The sequence below is a fragment of the Lynx rufus genome, unplaced genomic scaffold (assembly GCF_022079265.1).
Source record: "Lynx rufus isolate CCGP_SWC_20201006 ecotype Redwood Valley unplaced genomic scaffold, mLynRuf1.p SCAF_17, whole genome shotgun sequence".
NCBI classification, from domain to species: domain Eukaryota; kingdom Metazoa; phylum Chordata; class Mammalia; order Carnivora; family Felidae; genus Lynx; species Lynx rufus.
In genome coordinates, this window is record NW_025814831.1 from 47,102,212 (window position 1) to 47,122,564 (window position 20,353).

The window sequence follows — 20,353 nt, forward strand, 5'->3', positions numbered from 1 at the left end:
TGCTGATAGCAGTGGCTCTAAACATTATTAGCTAATATCCTAAGTGATTTTATATCATTAGTGCAAGGTTTAACCTTAACAAGTTGAATTTGTAATTTCCAAGCTCATCCTTAATGATTCTAAACAACTCCTGGATACGTTTAAAAAAAATTATTTGTTTTCAATTCATAACTGAAAGAAAGTGGCCAGTCTAATTGCCCATGTTTGTATTATGGGGAATACTTCAGTTTGGGACTTCATTTTAAGAGTATGTTTAATTCGCTTGCCCATTTTGTGAATTAGAAAATAAACTCTGTAAGTTCACTTAACTGGGCACAGTGATAAGCCTTAATATACTGAGTGCACACTCACAAGTAGGAGCTACTCACAGAGAGGTGGCCTCTCTGTGTTTTGGGATTTCTCCCTCATTTTGTTAATGGTGCATGACCTTCTGACACATTGGAGTATGGGCACCAGTGTCAATCCATGTATTTCAAATGATTGAGGATTATATAAATAAGATACAAGTAGAGGGGGGCCTGGGTGGCTCAGTTGGTTAAGCATCAGACTTTGGCTCAGGTCATGATCTCGTGGTTCATGAGTTTGAGCCTTGCAGTGGGCTCTGTGCTGACAGCTCAGAGCCTGGAGCCTGCTTCGGATTCTCTGTCTCCCTCTCTCTCTGCCCCTCCCCCATTCACACCCTGTCTCTCCCTCTGTCTCAAAGATAAATAAACACTAAAAAAATTGTAAACAAATAAGATACAAAAATACAAACAGAAATTCTAACATATTCTTTTTTGCAACAAATCTGTCACAACTATTCTAGGCTTGGCCTTCAAGACTGTTCACCAAACTTCTTTGGTAATTAAGTATGATTTATATCAAATATTACATTTACTCCTCCCCACCCCTCCACCCCCTCACATCCTTTAGGATAGACAGTACTTGACTCGCCTCACATCAGTAAATATCTGACTTCCATGATCACTCTCTTCATGTGAGACCAGAATGGTGGCAATTGTTTTTTTTTTTTAATGTTTTTTTAAATTTATTTTTGAGACAGAGAGAGACAGAGCATGAGCAGGGGAGGGGCAGAGAGAGAGGGAGACACAGAATCCGAAGCAGGTTCCAGGCTCTGAGCTGTCAGCACAGAGCCTGACGCGGGGCTCGAACTCAACGGACCGCGAGATCATGACCTGAGCCGAAGTCGGAAGCTCAACCGACTGAGCCACCCAGGCGCCCCCAGAATGGTGGCAATTGTAAGGCAACTGTGTACAGGCCTTCTTCACAACGCATGATGCCCTTTAACCGATATTGGCTCTCATAGATCAGATACTATAGGCACGAATGAGGGTGGGCAGTTTGTTAAGCTTGAGCAAAACAGACGAGTTGGAAGCAGTGAAACTAAAGTCTGTGATTACCACTGCTATTTAATCAACAACTTCCCAGATAAATAAGAAATTTTTATTTAGAAATCGATGCTTGTCACTGGGCCAGAGTCATGCCATATGTTTTTTTCTTTTCCTTGCAACACACGTTTCTTTCCTACCACTTACTCTATGTAAGTGGTTGGTGTTTGGCATTAGCCGAAAATGGTTACCTCAGCAACTTCTTAGCATTTGGTTTTGTAACTCTTTTTGTTCTAGCTTGGGGAGCAAAAATGGAGTCATTAGCAATCATAGAATTTCTTTTGTTCCATCCCCCCAATGTCGTTGGCATGGATGTGATTCCATCATAATGCTCTAACATGAGAAATGGCACACTTGTCAAAATTTTTCCAAATCAAATTAAGTACGTTCATAGCTCCCATTCTGCCAGACTGGAATACATAATCTATCACTGCTAGGGGTCCTATGAATCCTGGCGAAGGCTTTGGAGTTGTGTGTGGTTCTAAATATTTGGGAACAGCCTGCAGATACGCTCATTACCCAAGCCTGTGTGGTTCCATAAAACCAGATGGCTCTGCTGGGGCAACAGGCAAGTGTTGGAGCCCTTGGCCTTCTTATGAAGTGGGGCCCAAGGTCTTGCTATTCTCAGAACTATAACCATTGCTTCATCCCTTTCCAATGCAAAATAGAAATAAAGTTCAATAAATTAGTATGCCACAACTCTGGTGGTGGCGCCATACTGAGGTGCCTGGCAAGGGCCCGCCATCCCTCTCTTCCTGCCTGATAGGTGCTCGGGGCCCTCCAGTGCTGGGGCTGCTGCCCTCACGACTTCACTACCACTGCCACCAATGCTTTGGAGACACTGTGTGCCAGGCAAGAGTCTCCCATTTCCCAAAATGCCACAGAGGCTTACTTCCACCTTTACTGGCAGCTCCCTCACTGCCACTTCCTGAAGAGAATATTGAAGGACAAATCTGAGAGATAAATGTTTTGCTGTTCCCATTATCCCCACCTCCTCTGACAGTGGAAGCACTGTCACTAGAACAAACCTTTCCTCTCCTCAGAAAGAGTTCCTTCCCAGGAGTCTCCAGGGTTCCTCACACAACTCGGGCCCTACTGGGCCCACCCCTCAGTGGGCCAGGCTCGGGTGGACTTGTTTGCATTCCTGTGGCAGACACAGCTGGTGAGGTGTAGGGAGGGACACCTGATCCACACACATTAATAGCTTGCATTAATTACTCATGTGGTCTTATGTTTGCTAATGTATCTTCACCATTTTCACATACGCTGTTCTTGTCTCAGATATGTTGATTTTGTTGGAGTCTGACAAAGAATGGTATAATGGCAAAAAAAAAAATTATAACTCTAATTTTAATTACTCCCAGACCCTTTTTTGTACAACTGACTGGCTGGCTGGCTGGCTGATTCAATGTAAATGTCCAAAAGGGTGGGATCATTTATAACCATAGAAACAAATACGAGACTTTTACACCAGGCTATGCTGGATGGATAAACAAACTTTGGGACTACACAGCAGACACCTACAGTCTTTGTAACTGTGTCTTTGGGATCCCCTAGACAGAGATCCTAGTCCCAGCTAGCAGATTGGCTCCTTTGTCAGGCCATCATATTATTTAGAAATTTTTGAACACTTTATAGATCATATTAAATAGATGGGCTGATGTCAAAATCAATTATTTTTATAACTCACTCTTGAGAAGTGAAACATTATTTATTATAGTAACTATGAAACAGATGTTGTAATATATGTCCTAATTCAATAAAATATCAGTTAAAGCAGTCATTTTATGATTTCTCCCAAGAATGCTAGGTTAAATTTGATGTTTCTGGTTCAAACAAAAACTCACACAAAGCGTGTCAGAGTAAGTTTAGGTTAGCAAATATAAAAAATTTAGATCCAAAAGAGAAATGGGAAAACAAAACATCAGTTTGGGGGAAAACTCCCTTCTTCTTTGTACGCAGATGTTCCAGAAAGACAGAAGGAGCCTGGGCTGCACGTTCTGGGGCAACACAGAAACCAGGAATCCGTCAAGGTGAGGCACTTTGAAGGTGGTGGAGGGCCCATGAATGCTCCCGGCACAGCCCTGCTTCCGAGACCTGGCATGAACAGAGGGCTGGTGGAAAACAAGGTCTGCCAGGGGAGACTGGCAGCTTGGCTTTTGACAGAAGGAATGAAGTAATGTATTAGGTATGAAGGCTACCCATTTCTTCTCAGCCTGTGTCACTCTGCCTTCTCTTATCTTCACATTAGCTTCAGCAAGGCTGATCTTTGGCGGTTGAGGTTGTAGAACCACAACGTTCGCATTTCAAAAATCGTCATAATCTCACTGAGATTTAAGAAACCTTACTTTGTCTCCAACTGAGTGGAAGAGAAAGAATATGCGTATGTTACAAATGGCACATGCCAGTATTTTAAAGCAGGGCTATGTTAAAAAAAAAAAAAAAAAAAGGTTTACAGGGGCGCCTAGGTGGCTCAGTCGGTTGAGCGCCCGACTTTGGCTCAGGTCATGATCTGATGGTCCGTGAGTTCGAGCCCCGTGTCGGGCTATGTGCTGACAGCTCGGAGCCTGGAGCCTGCTTCAGATTCTGTGTCTCCCTCTCTCTCTGACCCTCCCCCATTCAGGCTCTGTCTCTCTCTGTCTCAAAAATAAATAAACATTAAAAAAATTTTTTTTAAAAAGGTTTACAGAAAAGGGGACAGTCAAAAGCTTCTAAAGTCTTCGTTTTTCTATTATATGTGCGATTTCCTCATTTAATCACAGGTGATTGCGTTCTGTTTTACACCATATATTTCTGAAAAGGGATATATGTATATGGACTTCTATGTAATAAGAAGGAATCTATATTATAGCACAAATTCACAATTATACCTGAGCATTTATTTAGAGCTAATCTTTGATGTTGTACTTGCAACATTTCATACCTTTGATCTTTGGATATCTTGAGTTAAATACACTTTAAGTAGATAAAAAAAAATGTTTTAAGTTAATCTATTTTGAGAGAGAGAGAGAAAGAGAGAGTGAGTGTGCATGAGCAGGGGAGGGGCTGATAGAGAGGGAGAGAGAAAATCCCAGAGTCTGTCTGCACTGTCAGTGTAGAGCCCCGTGTGAGGCTCACACTCACGAACCGTAAGATCATGACCTGAACCAAAGTTGGATGCTTAACCAACCGAGCCACTCAGGTACCCCTTAAGCTTCTAATTGGAGATTATTGTATTCTGGTTTGGATTGCCTAATAATTATTGTCTTTATGTCAGTGTTATGAAGTTTATCTGAATTATGCTTCTTATTTCTAGTAGCAACATCTTCATAAAACTATGATGGAAAGATTGTTATATATATATGTGTATATATGTATATATATATATGTATATGTATTTAATCATTAATCATGCAAACTGCTTTGGGGACAAATGAAGTAATGATACCAACATTAAATTGTTGCCTGGCAGGCAGCTATGTAAATGATGGCTTGAAATATTAGATCATTAGCTGCTGTTCTAAAGTCTAAATCTGGTGTGTAAAAATCAAATGCGGAGTCAGCATATAATTTTAAAGTGCTGATTTTGTGAAAGTAACATTGCCAAATTAGGGGAATGCCTGCATGTTTAGGAAACCTATCTCTTGCACTTTTATCTATCTTTAGGAATCACTGTTCACACAGATGAGAAAATAATAGGGTGACTCCCTTGGCAGCATAACTAGAGAAATTCCATCTCATAAGGAAATTCTGCTTTTTAGTTACTAATATTAAGACACAATGCGTCTGTTTTCTCTTGTTGTTTAGCAATATGTTGTTCTTACTAATTAAATCCCTGGTTAGAAGACTGAATGGCCATATATGCTACATACCTTACCCCTCTACCCTCTGTTTTTAAGTTCAACAAATATTTATTGAGCTCTTACTTCTCTAGGCATTGTGTAAATAGATCATTAGACTATAACCAAGAACACCCTGGCCTTTCCTCAAGGAGCTTCCCTCGGCTCCCATTTTCAAAGGCTTTGAATACTACATATATGCTCAATGGAAAAATCATATTGAACCAACTTAGTCTTTGATGATTCAGAAGATATTTCTAGATCTTTTAGTAATCAAGGTCATGTTATGAGAACCACTTATAATGGCATATTCAAGACCTTGACGTGTTAGTTAATAGCTTTCGACTTACTAATCTGCAGCTAAGAGTATATTGTTTGTTGGACATGGCATTTTATTAACTGGGAATATCAGAGACAATGAACTCTTGAAGACGATGACGTCCATGAGCTGTTTAGGGAGAAAGAAAGATATCCTTCTGGTATAAACAGGAAACAGTCTATTATTATTTGTTCACTAGAATTTATTGAATGCTTGCAGTACACACTTAGATTATCCACGTTGTAAAGTGCTCCCCTTACTTCCACAGAAGCAACTATAGTGTTTGCTTGGTTTACGCCAAGGAGTTCTCTTCCTGATACTAGAGAAGCTGTTCTAAGAATAGCAAGTTACCATTAATTGAGAACCTATTTTGCGCAGACCACATTCCAGCATCTAATATAAATTATCCCATATCCGTACAACAGCACTACAAAGTAGGTTTCATTATTCCTCTTTATAGAAACAAATTTATAGAAACAAATCCAGTTTCCTTTGAGTCTCTCCAATATTAAGTAATAAAGTCAGAATTTGAACCCAGACTGGTCTGATTCTAAAATTGTTGTTTGCAATTTAAAAAACAATGAGCATATTGTGTCATGTAGATTCCACTCTACCTTCAAGAAGTGCCTCTTTTTCTAGTATAATGCAGAGAGACATCGAGAGGGCTCATAGGACTGAGGGCTTCCCTCAAAATACCCTGTGGATATAGGAAGTGACTCTGTCTAAGAAGGGAAATGTGACAGGGATCATAGAAAGGTATAACTGGTAGACAGTGGATTCCTTTCCCCTTGGCAACATGAGTGTGTCAGAGAGTAAGCCAAGAGGGTGACTGCTTCTTAATCTTGTAGTTTCCCCAAAGTCAGAACTTGAAAAGATGGCAGCCTAAAGCACCAAAGGTTGAGACTAGGACTGGTGTAAAGATGGTAGTTAAAGGGAAAAGGAGTAGAAAGAGTAACTTTGAAGTTCCAAATATGGATACAGCTTTCTGCTGGTTCATATAAAGTTTTTTCTTTTCAAGAGCATGGAATTTTCTTTTTTAACTACCATGCATCAATGTTACAGGACACAGGAAAAGTTGGTTCTTTTAATGTAACATTGGGGATTCATGGAACTTTCAATATGACTGTATGAAAAAGATGCTTGCCCTGTTTCCTGTATTCTCAGGAGTACGGGGTAAGAAGCAAGTCAAGCCACCTACCAGCATTCCATGATCCAGGCTCATTACACATCACTAATAAGCATTTACTACAAGCTACTAATTTACTCCATATCACCAGTTGTTTACTAAATACTAATTGACTATATTTTGTTAATACATATTTGCCAATTACTAACATATCTCACATTGCTAATTAGACTTATATCTGTTACTGAGATGTCACCTGAAGCCTAATGCTCCTTGAGATTTTGGTACACTTGGATTAAACTGCTCATTTCAAGGCCTATGAAAATCAAGAGCATCACTGCCTCGAACTGCAGGTGCTATCTATAAATTCCTTGAGAATTAATTTTTTTTAATAATCCTCTCTCTTTCCACACTTGGGTCTACGAAGTCTCTAATCTTGCACAGAAGATTAAAAGCTCACACAATTTTTATAGATTTGGCAAAAATCAAGGAAGACTATCTTTGGGATTATCTTTGTGATAACTAAATATATAACAAGTGGATCCATAACAATACATATCTAAAGTTCCAACAATGAGCGGGGGCTAAGACAGATTTAGAGTATAAGGTATATATATTAGCTAATGATATATGGGAAGAGAATTGTAACATAGCCATAGGATAGAAGCAAGAGAAGTTAAAATCTTGACTTAGGATCTTATCTGGATAGTTTGTATGCCAGTAGATAGAACTGGCAAGGCAGAACCACCTATAGAAATGTAAGGAAATCCAAGAAAAAGCTGAGTGCAAAGGCAGTGCATCTCAGAGATAAATATATACCTAGGAGGCAGAAAAAAGTCTTCAGATACAAAATATCTTTATTAATCTGCTCCCAAAAGAAACTTGAGAAGACAGGAAACAAAGAGGGAATAACCAAGATAGAATATAATTCATAACAACATTATATGGGATCACACATAATCCAAAACGTGTTTTAGAAGCCATTACAGATTATGTTATGGTAGATGTTAAGGATCCAATAGGCAGATACTTTTCCAGAATTATATTTAAAGTCAGAAAGGGCAAAAAGGAACTTTTTAAAACATTTTTAAAATTTTTATTTATTTTTGACAGAGATAGAGCATGAGCAAGGGAGAGGCAGAGAGAGAGGGAGACACAGAATCCAAAGCAGGCTACAGGCTCTGAGCTATCAGCACAGAGCCGGGTGTGGGTCTTGAACTCACCAACCTTGAGATCATCACCTGAGCCAAAGTTGGACACTTAACCAATTGAGACACACAGGAGCCCCAGCAAGGAAGTTTTTGAGAAATAACCAGAAATGTATGAAATTCAGGATTCTGTGTAATGGACGATTAAAAGTTAGTAAATCAATGAGGTCACAGGGCATTATATATATTTGTCATCATATTCCATATTCATCCTCTCATTGATTTAATTGATGTCTACAGTTCTTGTTAGAGGTATTTGTTGAAGACACTTGCTTTCCCAGTCACATAGGGTAATAAGCAAGAGTGGATGATTTGAAGTCCTGAAATGGGAAGAGACTGAGAATTTTCTAATTTTGAGGGTCAACTTTTAAATATATATATATTTGTTCACTTAAAAAAATGTTTTAATGTTTGTTTTTGAGAGAGACAGAGAGAAAGACAGAACACAAGTGGAGGAGGGACAGAGAGAGAGACACACACACAGTTCAAAGCAGGCTCTGGGCTCTGAGCTGTCAGCACAGAGCCTGACGCAGGGCTTGAACTCTTGAACCACGAGATCATGACCTGAGCTGAAGTTGGACACTTAACTGACTTGAGCCACCCAGGTGGCCCTATTATATATTTAAAAAATTAAAAAAAAATTTAATGCTTATTTATTTTTTTTAACATTTATTTATTTTTGAGACAGAGAGAGACAGAGCATGAACAGGGGAGGGGCAGAGAGAGAGAGGGAGACACAGAATCGGAAACAGGCTCCAGGCTCTGAGCTGTCAGCACAGAGCCTGAAAGCTTATTTATTTTTGAGAGAGGAAGAGAGACAAAGCATGAGTGGGGAAGGTGCAGAGAGAGAAGCAGACACAGAACCCAAAGCAGGCTCCAGGCTCTGCACTGACAGCAGAGAGCCTGATGTGGGCTCACACTCATGAACCATGAGATCATGACCTGAATGAAGTTGGACACTTAACTGACTGAGCCACCCAGACACCCCTAAAAAAATTTTTTTTTAAATACAGTAAGGTTAATAAGTCCCAAGTGACAGCTTGATAAGTTTGTACATATATCTTTTTTTTTTTAATAATATGAAATTAATTGTCAAAGTGGTTTCCATACAACACCCAGTGCTCATCCCAACAGTGACGGGTCTGCCTCCCTCCCGGTGCTGCAGGGCCCCTCCCACAGGGGACCACCCACTGCAGAGTGAGCTAAGCCTTCCCCTCCTGCCCCTGTGCACCTTGCAGATCCACCCGGGCTAATACGCCCTTGGCCATCGAAACAGCACCACAAGCCTGGCAGTGTGCAAGTAGCCCAGGCAGGGGCCACACCACTCCACAGTGAGTCCTGCCCCTGGGACAGGGGAAGATAAGGTTCACACCAGTCTGACTGTGGCCTCAGCGGTGGGCTGGGGGCAGACATCAGGTCTGACTGTGGCCCTGCCCAACAACACAAGTTACTCCCCACAGTACAGGGGAAGTGTCCTGCAGTTTGGAGCCACTGCAGGGACTACCCAAAATGACAAAATGGAAGAATTATCCTCAAAAGAAAGTCCGGGAAGTAGCGACAGCTAACGAATTGATCATAAATGATTTAAGCAATATAACGGAACAAGAATTTAGAATAATCGTCATAAAATTAATCGCAGGGCTTGAAAAAAGCATAGAGAACAGCAGAGAATCTATTGCTACAGAGATCAAGGGACTAAGAAATAGTCATGAGCTATTTTTTATAGTTGAAAAATGCTATAAATGAGGTGCAAAATAAAATGGAGGCAGCCATAGCACGGATTGAAGAGGCAGAGAGAATAGGTGAATTAGAAGATAAAATTATGGAAAAAGAGGAAGCTGAGAAAAAGAGAGATAAAAAAAATCCAGGAGTATGAGGGGAGAATTAGAGAACTAAGTGATGCAATCAAATGGAACAATATCTGTATCATAGGAATTCCAGAAGAAGAGAGAGAGAAAGGGGCTGAAGGTGTACCTTAACAAATCATAGCTGAGAACTTCCCTGATCTGGGGAAGGAAAAAGACATTGAAATCCAAGAGGCACAGAGAACTCATTTCAGACATAACTTGAATCAATCTTCTGCATGACATATCACAGTGAAACTGGCAAAATACAAGGACAAAGAGAAAATTCTGAAAGCAGCTAGGGATAAACAGGCTCTAATTTACAAAGGTCGACCTGTACATATATCCTTAAGCTAAGGAACTTTATTTATTATAGTGAAGATATATTGGAAATGAATACCAGCTTTGCTTTTAATTTGCCTTCACTTTTGAAAGATAATTTTTCTGGGTGCTGAATTGCAGGTTGGCAGCATTTTTCCTTTAGCTCTTTAATGATGTTCTCTGCACCCATGGTTTTTGCTAAGAAGTCATCTTTAATTCTTGTTGTTGTCCCCCTGAAGGTAATGTGTCTCTTTCTTCCAACTACTTTTAACATTTTTCCCCTTATTTTTCATTTTCAGCAGTTCGACTATCATGTGCTTAATCGTGATTTTCTTTGTATTTACTTGGTTGTGGTTCTCTGAGATCTTGAATCGCTATAGGTTGATGATTGGCCATTATCTCTTCAGGTAATACTTCTGTCTTGTTCTTTCTCCTCACTTATGAAGTTCAAATTACATGTATGCTAGATTGTTTTACTATACCTCACATTGTTTACTATACCTCTTTCACTCTGTTCCAGAATTTTCTATCCTTTTTTCTCTCTAACCTTGAGTCTGAATGTATTCTTATTGACCTTTTATTGCTGCGTCTTGACTACCATAAACTTCATCTGCTAAGTTTTTAATATAAGACATTATATTTTTCAGCTCTAGAAGGTCCTTCTGGTTTTACAGATTCCAATTCTCTGCTAAAATTAGTGATTTTTTCAGCCATTTTGCCCATATTTCTCTATATTTTATTTAACATATTTATTGTAATTCTCTTAGGTCTTATCTGCTAATTCCAACACCTGAATCATCTGTAAGTCTGCTCCTATTGATTATTTTTGATATTGATCACTGTTCTTAGGCTTCTTCACATGTCCTGTTTTTTTCTAAACTTTATGTCAGACTTTGCATATAAATGAATTGTAGAGATTGAAGTTTGCATTCTTTTCTCCTCAGAAAGGCCTTTCCTTCCTAGATCCAATCAAAAAGTGAGTTGGGATAGAGCTGGAATGTAGCTTTAATTAAATTCAATCTATCTCTGGTTTCAAATGTCTCAACGAAGGAAGCTTCCCAATTTGTGATTGAAAGCCTGGCAGGTCTCTATACCATCTCCCACCCCAAAAAGCTGAGTGAGTCAGTGTCTCTCTGGTAGCCTTGAGCTGTTTTCTCCAGCCTTCTGATCCATGATCTGGCAAATATTTCAAAAGTCTTAAGGAGAAGACCAGTCCTGTGTTTAATGAAGTCCCTCTTCATGTAGTACTTTATCTCCCAAATATTGCTGGGTGAGAGATGGGGGGAAATGGCCACCATGTTTTAGAGGTCCTGAAGTTTCTGGTTTGATAGAGTTGTCTTTAACAGCAACTAAAAGCCTTGTTGGCTTCGCTTCTCCCTCAAGTCTTATCTTTTGTCCTCACTCACAATTTGCAAATACCCCCAGGTAAGTAAGTGGCCGGCAATAGCCTGCTTCCTTGTAGGGCTTGCTATACTTGCTATTTTAATTCATTCAGCCCTCCTTGCAACACATCACTCCAATGTCTTCAAATATATATGCACATATGTGTAAAAACTATACAAATATACATACAAATAAAAATATATATGTAAAAATTACACACACACACACACACACACACACACAGTTGAGTTTCATTATTTGAGATAGTTAAATTCACCAACACTGAATTAGCAAAGACTGAATCATTGTCCGTAGGAGAAATGCATGATTAGATTATTTGATGTATACTGTTACTTCATTAAGGTTGAATTCACAGCCAACAGTGCTATAACTCATGTGCTACCTAACATATCTATTTTCTTCATAAAGCACATCATGCTGTTCTTGAATTTAGCACTTTAGCTAAGGGTCATTTTAAAAAGCAAAATCACCAACAAAAAGCCCCAAAATGCAAAAAACATGGACCTAAACAGATAATGAAAAGGACACTTGTGTACCGTATGAAAGCTGAAATAAGAATCAGAGTGTCGTTGCCTTGGTTGAGCTCAGCTGGGAACATGCATGTGGGGCCACTCAAATTCTTTGCCGTTCTGTTCATATGCATATCTCAAATGACCAAAAAGCACTGTGAACTTCGATTTTAGCATTAAAAATACATTTTTCTTGGATAAATGAACTCTCAGTTAAGGAATCTGTGAATAATGAGGGTCAACTTATAGTTATATAGATATAGTAATAATGTTCTTTAAATTATGTATATAAATGTATGCTATATATACACTTTAAAATATATTAAACTCTATATACATATTTATATATATATATTTTTTTTCAATTATCTGGCTCTTTTAGCTGTTACAGAGGGAGTAGTGTTCTTTTTTTTTTAAGATTTTTTAAAAGTGATCTCTGTACCCAAAGTGGGGCTTAAACTCACAACCCCGAGATTGAACCACATGCTCCACCAACTGAGTCAGCCAAGCAACCCAGAGGAGTGGTGTTCTATTGCTTTCTACTCCATCTTGCTTAGAAACAGAAGCCCTCAATCACCATTTAAAATATTTTTAAAACGTTCCTGATAGCATTATTTTCTGCTAAAAACATTTGTTGCTAAAGCCCTTAGGAACTAGCTATAAGATTTAGGTTTGGTGACAGGCAGAGAACAATTTATGATACTCTGAATGATTTCTTCTGATTAAGAGCATCACCTCACCTGTCCAGTTCCATTTTGATTCAGTTAAATTTTGTCTTTTCATTCGTCCACTTTTAGCAAGGCTGGCGATCTCTCCATATCTGCTGGTAGACAGTTATTAAATTGGATAATGTCAGCATGGATCATCCTGTAATTTGTAAGAACATTCCATGGTGGCTGTTGGAGAGGTTCTTATAAAATACTGATCTCTAAACTAGATTATAAATCACTCTGTGGTGAGAGTGCCCCTCCCCTGATGGGAGCAGGGTGAATGTCCTCACATCTGGTTCACTGAAGAGAGTGGAGAGCAAGCTCCTGGCCAAATAGGAAACATATGGAAGAAAGAACAATCTGGGAGTATGGAAGGACTTGGGGCAAAGAGGCAGGGAGCTGGAGAAGAAACCTCTCAAAACTTTCTGAATTAGTCTTCATCTCAACTCTACCTCCTTCCTATATTCCTGAATCTGTGTTGGTTTTCAGAGAAGCATGGAAAAGGGTGAAACTAGGGAAACAGAGATCCTACCACAAGAGTTGCAGGGAAAGTGAATAAGAAAAATCCTCACTGGGAGAAGGCACAGAAGCAACTCTGAAGAATAGTGCTATGAGGGGGTTCCCAGGCAGAGGAGATCTCAGGGAAGAGCTAGCTCACTACAAGGCCAATGCCAGAGATCTTGCAGGCCTAATGACAGAGAGAGTTTTGTTTCTGTTTTTGTTTTTTGTTTTTTGTTTTTACTTCCCTAGTGGCATTATGAGTGGCATTAGGAGAAGGCCCTCCCAGACATGGCAGCCTACAGGAATAGGTAACCCACATACAAGCTCAAATAGTAATGCTTTTTAAGCTAGTTTCCTATTAATAAATCCCCTTTATTCAGCTCTGTGGTAAAGTATGAAGACTTGGACCGTGCAATAGGGCCTGTTTTTCCTTTTTCCTTTCCAGTATTGCTGAGGAGGGACTCATGCAAGTAAAGAGTTAACCATATTCCCCCTCCCCCAACATAAAGTTACTCAGGAGTACTTTGACCAGGTATCCCTTCTAGCATGAAAAAGGCATCTGCTGCCCCACTGTAACTGTGCCTAAATTGTCCCCTTTCAAGTGTCCTTATTAGGCAGAGCAGATAGGAGAGGAGAATCATTTCAAGATGATGAAATGACTATGAGCCCACAACTAGGAGGCAAATGATTTTCTGTTAATCAGATGAAAAAATAACATTCTATAATAATATATAGTCTGTTTACACTGTAAATTTACAGATAAACATTATATATATATTCATATATATTCATTCATATATTCATATATTCATATATATAATGTTTATCTGTAAATTTACATATAATGTTTTTATGTAAAGACAACAGCATACAAGTCTTTATTTTTTTTTTAATATTTATTTATGTATTTATTTATTTATTTTGAGAGAGAGCAAGAGAGAGTGAGAGTGAGCAGGGGAAGGAGCAGAGGAGAGGAGAGAGAGAATCCCAGGCAGGCTCCATGCTGTCAGTGCAGAGCCTGATGCAGGGCTCAATCTCACCAAACTTGAGAGCGTGACCTAAGCTGAAAACAAGAGTCAGATGCTTAACCAGCTGAGCCACCCAGGTGCCCTGAGGCTTCTTTGGATATGCCTCATGCCTTGAAACCTACAGACAGGCCTTCCTCAGGAAGAAAATAAAAGTCTATCTAGATAGACCTTTATTTTGTATTTTTAGGGAGTTGATGAGGTGAAGATTCCACAATATAACTTAGAAATGTTGCTGTAGTGTGGAAAACAGTGAAGTCATATAACAGCCCAGGCAGTAGGGGTCCAAAAATTATTCAACATGCCAAAAGGAATGAAAACAGGCATCCACACGAAAACTTGTATATGAACGTTCAAAGCAGAATGACTCAAAATAGCCCTGAAGTGGAATCAACCTAATGCCCACTGGCTGATGAATGGATAAATAAACATGGTATATCCTTATAATGGAATATTATTCAGCCCCAAATAGGAATAGACTACTGATTCATGCTACAACATGGTTGGATTTTGAAAATGTTATGCTAAGTGAAAGTAGCCAGTCACAAAAGGCCACATATTACATGATTCTATTTATATGAAATGTCCAGAATAGGCACAATGATAAGTATAGAAAATAGATTAGTTACTGCCAGAAGCTAGGGTAAGGGGAGGGAATAGGGAGTGACTGCTAATGGGTACAAGGTTTCTTTTGGGGCGATGAGAATGTTCCAAAAGTTACTGTGGTAATAGTTACACAACCCTGTGAATATATTAAAAACTGTTGAATTATATCATTTCACTTGGCAAAATGTGTGGTATATGCAAAAAAGGATGGAATTGGGGAGTCTTAAATTTAGAAAAGACCTTGGATGCCGTCTATTCTGACCTCCCACACAACTGAGTGCCCTGAAGAAAAATCACAGGCCCACGTGGACAGATGCTACAGGTTTCATCCTCATTGTGGGTCCTCAGTGCCATCTTCGAATTATTTTACCTTTCTTTCACACTGCCCACAATTAGGCTAACCCTTTGTGATAGTCTCTGCAACACACACATACACAGCCTTCATTCCTCTTACTCTGAGCCATTCGTCATTTACTTCACTGTGAACTATATTGTCACCAACCATATTTATCTCACTGACCAGCCCTTACCCTCTCCATATCCCTACGCATTTCCTCTCATCTCTGTGAGAGGGGCCCTTATGTTGAAGATCAAAGGCCGTTCTCTTTCTTAGCCTCCTGTCTCCTCTGGTCTTTGGCCACTCCCCATCTCCTCACTTCTCCCACCACTTCATGCTCTGGACATTTAAAACCATTTGCTTCCCTGATAAGCTACGCTCTTCCTACCCTCATGCCTTTTGCATATCCAACCACCCCACATGTCCTCTGTATGGACCACTGCTTATTGGACAACAAGATCCACACAATACTTCTGCTCAGATCTGCTCAAGCATCACCTTCTCCCTGAAATATTCTCTGGTTCCATTCTGTCTTCTCCTATCCCCTGCACAGCATCAATTTTTCTTTCTTCACTAGTTAAACTTGGTGCACTTTCTTTTAATTGCACAGATTATACTAACTTGTCTTTATTGGTTTGTTTACATGTTGGTCTCCTTAAAAGTGAGCTCTGTGAGGGAGGAAGCACTTCTTCCTCTCTGTGTCTCCCAGCATCTGTATGACAGGTACACAACAGCCGCTTGTTGACACAATTGCAGAATCTTCATGACGTCACCCTAATTGACGGTTATTTAGTCCTAACCTGAATGTTTTCAGGTACAGGGCACTCCCTCCTGTTTGAGGCAGTCTATTTCATGGGTGGGACATTGTAATACTTAGGAAAGTCTCTTTTATATTGAGCCCAAATATTCTTCTCTTTGAAGTTCACTCATTGATCCTGGCTCTGCCTTGTAGAATATATAGATCAAGAGGTTCCCTCTTTAACACAAGAGCTCTATCAAATGGTAGGCTATCACTTTCATTTGCCTTTCTCCTCCCCACTCATCCTCTGCACACACAGAGTGAAGGCATTTTGTCCTCTTCGGGCTAAATATCCCCATTTATTCGAGGCATTCTTTGTTTAAGTGGCCTCTTCCATAGTCCTACTTTACCTCTGGTTGATCAATTTCCTTACTGAAATGGCTCCCAAACTGGAAATGGTCCAAAGAGAGGCAAGAGAGAAGGGCTAGACATTCACGTCACCAGAAACCAAGTTGCTGTTCATGAAGCCGAGGTCGTTTTGTGAACATGTCACACCATTGTATTGGACAAAAACTTTCAGGCTTTTCCAGATGATCTGTGCCGGGATCCAACTCCCCTTCCAATGCCAACTTAATTCTTCAAGAATTCACCTGGAGTGGTGATAAGTGACACAAAGGAAGATGCCACAGAGCATTGGATTCCTGAGTTAGAGGTTGTAGAGGAGAAGGCAAAGGGGAGGACAGGGGATAGAAATGGGAAGCTGATGTTTTGCAACCACCTTGTCATTTCACTAATGCCTCATATGCAGTACATTTCTCTGTGGACAGGGACTTGTGTGATTCATCACCGTATCCCTGCTACCAGGACTGTGCCTGGCACACAATGGGCACTTAGTAAACATTTATGAATAAGTGGATACAATCCATGGACTGTTTCATGTATAGGCCACAGGAACACCGAAGCCTGGTCATATATTACTCACAAAGGGAAAAAAGAAAATCCACTTGTGAGTATGTGTTGTGCTGGGTGTGTGTGGACGCAAAGGCACAGGTGTTTGGTTATAGCAATGATTTTTATATGATGCTCTGAGGATAGGTTCTCATGGATTGGGGGGAAGTTGAGTGAGCTGGGTCTCAAGCCCCTGCTCCATCATGGACGAAGAATAGCTCTACTTTCAGCTGTTTTGTATACTGGGTTTTCACACAAAATTTTCTTTGGAAAATATGGCTCTATGGCTAAAAATCATGTTATATTACTAGGTTTTGACATGGATTCAAGAATAGATTTAAGATTTAGGTTAAAATTACAGTAAAAACAAATCACAATGCCCATCTCTGCCATGTCTGAGTATACAGGCATCTGGTTGCTGCCTGTACATTTCTAGGGGCAGGGAGCTCTGTGCTTTACTAGACAGTCTGCTGATCCAGGTCCCCCAGCCAAGGGAACCACACTGGGGACAAGAAGCAAAGCAGTTTTTTTCTGAGCTCTACTGTGAGACTTCAGGGTAGACCTGGGCTAGATGAGACCTCTGCTAGAAAGACAAACTCATCTCTGTAGAAAGGAGATGAGAAATACCTAGTCCCACGTAGGTATTCCCAGACTACTCCCCGACCTTGCCCCATTTTGCCTACATTAACTAGCCTTCTCACTTACATCTTTGTCTTTCTCAAACCTGCTTCTTCACTCCCTGCATCAGGAGTGGGAACTTGTCTTAAGATGCCCAAGGGATTGTGAACCCATAACCTTAAGCAGGTGAAAAAACATGGCGGCAAAGCAGGAGAACACTGACGCAAGGCTTCTGCAAGACTTGCTGATAAAGTAAATGAGAAAATAGTCACTCCCTCACTCCCACAAAAAGAAGGCACAGGTGTAACTCTTGAGAGAAGAGCTGCGAGAGGGTCTGTTCTAGAAAAGCCGTTTTATTCCATATATCATCAGGGACTGTCTCTCTTCTAATACAAGTCCTGGTAGGAGAAGACAGAATGACAACTGTGAGGCTCTCCTGGCATCTCAATGTGTAGGTTAGCTTTAAATCCAGTGCCTCTAAAAGGAAGAGAAAAAAAAATGCATCTTCCAGATGTACCAGAACCCCTTTATTTAGGGAAAGTCTTAAATTCCTGACTTTCAGACCTCCCCAAAGGATCACAAGCTTGAAAGAAGACACTTTTAAAGATACGAATTCATGGGTTGAGTTTTTCTGCACAGCCACAAGTCTGTGACGGATAGTGTTTTGCTGCACGTCAAAGCTACATCTACTCAAACGAAAATGTGCTTGAGCACATCTCAGACCCAAACGGCCCAAACGTACAAAACATGAGCTTCAAATGGCACCAGGGCAAATACTGAATGTTTTCATAGTCTTTGTCCAAAATAAACATTTGAAAAATCCCAGAGGTTTTAGTTTCCTGAAGTAAAGAAAAATCATATTTCCAGCTGTCATTGGAAAATATCACACAAAATCCCACGTTTTTATCTTCCCAAATATTTTTACAATTACTAAATACTTAAAGGACTATTTTCGTTTGTTTTTATGTTGGTGAGCTGTTCACACCGAAAGCAATTACGTCAGGAGTCCTAAGGTATTAACACAGATCACATAAAGCTGCAGAAGAGGCTTCCTTACTTTACCCTCCTGGTTTTGGGGTGAAGTAAGAGTCTGATATAATTGCCCATGTGGTTAGTAAACGTGCCAAAGCACAGTCTTTTGTCTTCACTATTGAGAATGTTTTATAAACACATGGTGATCAGCATATGCTGACTTTCAGAAATATTAACTGCAAAATTGGCAGAAGCTTCAGCATTTGCAAAAATCCATATGTTCATTAAATTATTTTATTTGTGTGTGGGAGTGTTTGTCTGTATTTGAAAGCAGTTTCTGTATCATCTCTTCTCCAGCCCTTTGAGCTCCTTTAGAATTTTAATTGAAAGAAAGCAATCCAATGTCTTTGCTGAAATTCATGGGTACAAGTCACAATTTTAGAACATCTCCCTAAGTTTGCAAGAACTCTTCTAGTTGAGATGTACAATGTCTTCATAGTTCAGCAGTTTTGCCCAATTTGTAAAACACCCGAGAACTATGGTATATCAGTGCCTTTTGATGACTAGAGTGTTCACTTTTGTAGACATAACCCAGACCATCTCTCAGGACTTGGCGCTATGAAGTCATAGAACTGGAAAAGACCTGAAGGGGTTATCTAGTACCAATATTTGCCTTCAGATCCTTTAGGACCACCCCAGTGAAATGGAAACTTACTCTGTTTTTCAAGTCCTCCTCCATGACAACAATTTGTTTTATCATTTAACAACCCTAATTGCCAGGAGATAGATGATAGATAGACAGATTTCTTTCTTCTTTCAGATTTCTTTACACCGATCAGCTAATTTCAAAAACCCTTTGCCCAGTGTATGGTGCTGCCATTTCCATTTTATGGATGGAGACACTGAGACATACGAGTTAAGTGGCCTGCCACAAGCCTCATTAGAGATATGAGTCACAGTTGGGAGTGAGAACACAGAGCCACAGCCTTCATTCCTAAGCTGTTTCCTCAACTCTACATTTTTCTTTAATACATCAAAAAGCAAAAGCAAAAACAGCCCCATCTGGGTGCGCAAACAATGGTGATCAGATGCGCACGAGCCAATGGCTATTGCGGAGACTTTGATCACCTGCAGAGTAGTGTCCTTTCAGTGCTTGTGTGGATGTCACACTTTCACCTCACCTTGATCAAAGAACAAGGAAGGGCAGTTATGGAGAAAAAGGGTACACTTTGCGTTGCTTTAACCCCAAGGATGAAGAAGTGAAATTCAGCTACTACCGAAAGCAAATTCCTTCGTTGATGTGCAACAGCAGTGCACATGAACCTGGCTGGCTCCATTCCTATTGTTCTCATATCAGTACCACTGGGCAGTTTTAATTAATACCAGAGACAGCACAGGAAACATCCGTTAATTATTCCTCTTAGGTTTAGACAAAATGGAGCTTGCTAAAAACAAAGTAAACTGGGAGTCTTTGAACTTGAACGTTATCTTTGTCCTTTGGCTTGCTAAGGTTTTGTGTTATCAGACATGATAATTTGTTCTCAGTGATACCCTTGATGAAATTAATTGAGTTTTAGACTAGCATACATTTCCTCCTGCTGATACTTTCACTCTTGGCAGGGTCTTATCTGGGCAGTTGGTGCTGTTCTCGTCTGGTTCTGTCTGCTGAGATTCAATAGCTGCAGGACTGTTGTTGTTTTAAACAAAGATATTTACTTTTGTTATTAATGTAATATTCAGTTCACTTCCCCTTTTTATCTTCCCATAACGCACAGACCAACTCCCTTTTTTTTTTGATGGAGATGATAGTTTGGACTTCGCTGCTAAGTTTCCTTAGAAACACCCTAGCAGACCTTTCCAAATATATCATCATCAGAAAGGGGAAAACCATTTCAGACACTCCTATCTGTACACTTGGCTTGAATTCAGTTGATATCTAACTCCTAGCTCTGAAACATTT